A 5,616-nucleotide genomic window follows, 5' to 3' on the forward strand; every position below is an offset into this window, starting at 1 on the left:
GAAAGGGCAAATAGCAATATTAAATTATTTCCTCTAATTAATCCCCTTTTAATGTGCACGAATTTCGTGCACCGGGCCACTAGTATAAAACAAGAGAACTAAAATTAGTCATCATATTAATTACAAAGCACATACTGAAAAAAACAGTAATGGAAACAACGTGATTTTATAGAAACAACCTCAGTTTGTTGATTAATGAAAACTCACCAATAGTTGCTTGAGAAGTATTAATACAAAGAAGTCAGCTCAGGGATCAAGCCTTCCAAGCCTGGTGGTAGTAGCTCTCAGAAGTCTCCCCGACCAGGTAAGCTCCAAGCACACTCCCTGTGTTCTGGAAACAGTGACTTTGGCTCTTTATATTGAGTCTGTGAAGACCACACCCATTTATTCCAAGTGATAGGATTTGAGAGGTCTTCATAGAGCTTCTCTCTTCTAAGGGGAAAAGGATTAACACCTTTGGTAATCTCCCTAAATATACCTCTACCAACATAATCTCATCAAGTCACCCATTTCCCAAAAAAGTAACCCTCACAGGCTGCCTTTATATCTACACTAGAGGCCCCATGCATGAAATTCTGCAAGAGTAGGTCTTCCTTTCCCTGGCTGCGAGCACTGGCTTCCCTCTGGCACCCAGGATCCAGGCTTCCCTGTCAGCCCCAGCTTTGTCTGGAAGGTTGTCTTGAAGGACCTCTGGTCTAATTAGCATATTACATTTTTATTATTATATATTTCATCCATCAAAAACTTTTATTTTTATCTCTAGCATGTCAGGCTCTGTGGATTGAGCGTAGGACTTGGGACTGAAGTGTCTCTGTGTCTTTGGTTCGGTTCAGGTCAAGGGCCTATTCCTTGGTTGCAGACTGGATCCCGGACCTTGTTCAGGGCCCCAGAAGAAGACAACCGAAGTATGTGCCTCTCTCACATTGATGTTTCTCTCTGTCTCTCCCCTGCCTTCAACTTTCTAAATATCAATGGAAAAATGTCCTTGGGCGAGGATTTAAAAAAAAGAAGAAAAAAGAATTTCTATTTTTATCTTACAGATAGAATGGATTATTTCATTAACTAGTGGCTATAGCAAATGTCCAAAAATGTGGAAATATTTTACTGTGTGCACTTGAAAATATTTTAACTATGTTCTGTTATGTGGGAAGTGCTTTATTTGTTGCTACAATTTTATTATTATTATTTTAATTCTCACCTTAGACTATTTTTTCCATAGATTTTTTTTTTAGAGTATAGGGTAGGGTGTAGGCAGAGAGAGTGACCAAGAAAGAAAGAGATAGACAGCAAGAGAAAAACATAGACCTGAAAGAGACATATAGATTGGTTGCTTTCCTTACATGCCCAGACCAGGACAAGGGATCAAACCTTCAAGCAATGTGCTTGACCTTTACTGGGAATCAAACCCTGGGCTGATGCTGTAACCAGTGCACCAACACAGCCAGGGTTGTTTTTGCTGTTCTGGCACTTGGAGAATACGTAGTTCAGTGTTTGAGCTGGGACTTATGAACCAGGAAGTCCGGTTTGATTCAGGGTGAGGGAATATGCCTGGGTTTCAGGCTCAATCCCCAGTGGGGGGCATGCAGGAGGCAGCCAGTCCATGATTCTCTCTCATCATTGACGTTTCTCTCTCTCTCTCTCTCCATTCCTCTCTGAAATAAATAAAAATCATTAAAAAAAATAAAATTGCTGCTCTGTCCTGCCGTGGCTATGGCCATCGTCATGGCCTTGACATCACAGATATTGTTAACATGTTGTTAAAATTAACAGTCAAATTAGCCATCTGGGTGCTCCCTGCACCAGTCCTTAAGTGAAGCTTTCCCTTGACACCACCTCTATCCAGCCTGCTGCCTGCTCCCAAGGCAACTAGTTTGAAAATCACTTTTGTCTCCTTTGACTACTTGGTTTATAACTCACTGAAACAAGATGGAAACCCACCTCAATGGAGGAAAATGGCAAAAAAGAATATTTTTAAACAAATAATTCATATCTGGACTCTGCCAAAACTTGCTATTTAAAGCGGGATGCATCCCTTCCCTGATATATTTCTCACTAAATAAGCCAGCTGTGGAAATGCAGAGATTTTGTAAGAAATTGGAATTGTTACCTTGTCTCTAAACCAATGGTGCCCAATGTGGGGCATAGGATCCACACGGTGGCAATTTGATTTTTAAGGAGGGCAATTCAGGAATGAGTTATTAACAGTGAATTTTTTTCATTTATTATGGTTCTAGGGGCCTCATATACAGTATATAAATATATATTGTAACATATTTATACATTTCAGTTCTCTATTATATGTTTTGAAACTTTATTTGCTATTTTTTCATATCACTTCCAATGATTTTTTTTTTAATATATTTTATTAATTTTTTACAGAGAGGAAGAGAGAGGAGAGGGACAGAGAGCTAGAAACATCGATGAGAGAGAAACATCTATCAGCTGCCTCCTGCACACCCCCCACCGGGGATGTGCCCGCAACCAAGGTATGTGCCCTTGACCGGAATCGAACCCGGGACCCCCCAGTCCGCAGGCCGACGCTCTATCCACTGAGCCAAACCGGTTTCGGCCCAATGATTTTTTTAAACAATTTTTCAGTAATTTCTTCCTCAGTATTTCATCTGTCCTTTTGTGTTTTATTTTTCTCTTTCCTGGATTCCAAGTCCTTTGGAAGCTTGTTTAGAGCAAATTAATGACCTTTTACATTTCCCCCACGTGAATAGGAGTTCACTTTTTGAATAAGATCTCACAGCAGTGGCAACAGGGTTTTAGAGATGCTTAGATGGGTCATGGCCACAAAAAGGTTGGGAACCACTGGTCTAAACCTTTTGTAACATATCTATGTACTAGAGGCGCAGGGCACAAAATTTGTGCAGGGGGTGGGGGGATCCCTTCAGCCCAGCCTGTACTCTCTCCAATCCAGGACCCCTCGGGGGATGTCCGACTGCTCTTTAAGCCTGATCCCAGGGACCAGGCCTAAACGGGCAGTCGGACATCCCTCTCACAATCCGGGACATCTGGATCCTAACTGCTCTCCTGCCTGATCGCCCCTAACTGCCCTCCCTTCACCAGCCTGATCACCCCTAACTGCTGTCCTGGTTGCCCCTTACTACCCCTCCTGCTGGCCTGGTTGCCCCAGGCAGTCTGCTGTTCAGTCATTTGGTCATCCCTCACTAACCCCCTTGCCAGCCTTGTTGCCCCACGCAGCCAGCTGTTTGGTCATTACTGTTACTATGATGGCATCCCAGACAATTTGCAAGTTCCTCTATTATTAGTATAGATGCTTAAAGTAGATAATGTTAGTAAGTTTGTACAGTTATGATTATTGAAAATAGTCTTTAACTCCATGATTATTCAAAACAAAGACAAAGGCCTTTTTTTCTTTTATTTCTTATCCAATTTTTCTAGTGCCAACTTTTCCTTAGTGAAGTACAAAAATATTATTTATTAAAAAAATATAAATTACTCCATCCCAGCCAGTGTGGATCAGTGGTTGAGCATCAACCCATGACCCAGAGCTTGCTGGTTGGACTCCTGGTGAGGGCACTTGCTGAGGGTTTGGGCTCCATCATTGTGGGGGATGTGCAGGAAGTAGCCAATCAATATTTGTCTCTCATCAGTGTTTCTCTCTTTCTTCTCTCTGAAACCAATTTAAAAAAACACACAAACAAACACATGTAACAGCAAAAAAAAAAAGATAAGTTGGACGCCATCAAAATAAAAATATTTTTTAAAAGTTCTGGGATATGGATTCTGATTGAGATGAAAAAGGACAATTAAAGTTAAATTCCCTAAAATTACGTGTCATAATAATAATCTAAGTCAAATATCTTGAGCTAAGTGAGAGACTGGCATTGAGTGCTAGCTGGAATATTAGAGCCTTTAGGACCCAGCACCTGGAGCTATAAATTTGGGTGAAATACCTGAAACTTAAGCTATTTGGAAAAAGAAGGATGTCAGCAAAAGAGGGATTGTTCTTTATGCAGAAGAAAAGGGAATGGGAGGGAACAGAGTTGGTCATAAAGTTAAGAATGGCTTCTAAAGGTTGTGGGTGCTTTCCTGTGTCTGCTTTCCATGTGTGTCACATGCCTATCAAGACTGTTCTGCTGTAGGAACAGTCATTGAGTCACAACCTGAGTCAAATTTTGTGGTTTTAATTTGCATGTTTCTGATGATTAGTGACTTTGAGAATTTTTTCATGTCTCTTGGCCATTTGTATGTCCTCTTAGGAGATATGTGTAATCAGGCCTTCTTCCCATTTTTTAATTAAATTGACTTCCATTGTTGAGTTGTGTGAATACTTCGTATAATTTGGATATTAACCCCATATCAAATGTATCATTGGCAAATATGTTCTCCCATACAGTGGGTCTCCTTTTCATTTTGATGGTGGTTTCTGCTGTGAAGAAGCTTTTTATTTTGATGTAGTCTCATTTGTATATTTTCTACTTAGTAACCTTTGCCCAATAGCTAAGCTTTGGAAACAGCCCAAGTGCTCATTAGTAGATGTAGGGATAAAAAGCTGTGAGACTTTTATACAATGGAATAGTATGCAGCTGTGGAAAACATGTATATCTTTACCCTTTAGGATAGCATGGATGGACATGGAGAGTATTATGTTATGTGAAATAAGTCAATCTGAGAAAGACAAGTATCACATGATCTCACTTTTTTGTGGAATCAAACGAATGAAATTAATTCACCAATAAAAATAAGACCAGAAGCATGGAGGAATGGTACAGACTGACATACCTTGATGTGAAGATGGGGGAGTGAGAAGAGAAAACAAAATAACTCACATGCATAGCCATGCACAGGTGCAATATGATGTTGAAGACCTGGGGGGTGGGAGAGGTTAGGGGCTTGGAGGTGGGGAATAAGGGGGAAATGGGAGACATCTGTAATAATATCAACAATAAAATTAATTTATTACATATGTTAAAAAATAGAAAAGAAAATTTATAAAGACATTTATACATTTAATGTGGTTATGAACATACAATTATGTTCCCTTAAATTACAATGTGCTAGGTATCACCTGGTGCCTCACAGGACATTTCATAAAAATAGTTTCCAGACACATGGAAATTCATCAAATAAATGGCCAAAACTTAACTTTTCATGAAGCTTCAAAGCAAAGGAAAGGCTTCAGAGGGGAAGAGAAGGAGGAAGAAGCTAAACTACATATGAGGGAACCATTGCCAGCATCATGGAAGCTCACAATTCCTTTCTCATAATCCAGAAACACTCCAATCTTACCCACAGGCATTTTCACATGATGAACTAAGAGTGGGCTGTTAGTGGAGAGATAATAATGATCATTCAGCTTTAATGAAAATAGAAGAGATGCTTCTTCAAAATCAATAAAAAAATCATTATCCCTTATAATGATATCTTTACAGACTCCCAGAATCCAACTCAAGTTGTGTGGCACATCCACCTCCCAGTATTGTCTACCAGAGGTGAAACTATGAGTTCCCCATGTCGCAAAACTCTGCACTCTCTGAGGCTCCCTGGACATGCTGTGATGGTTCAGTTCCAAACAGCACACCTTTCACATCCTCAGAAAGGCTCATGTAGAGACTGATGGTTCCATGACTCAGAACATTATCCACT

This window comes from Plecotus auritus (genome assembly GCF_963455305.1).
Source record: "Plecotus auritus genome assembly, chromosome: 9".
NCBI lineage: Eukaryota > Metazoa > Chordata > Mammalia > Chiroptera > Vespertilionidae > Plecotus > Plecotus auritus.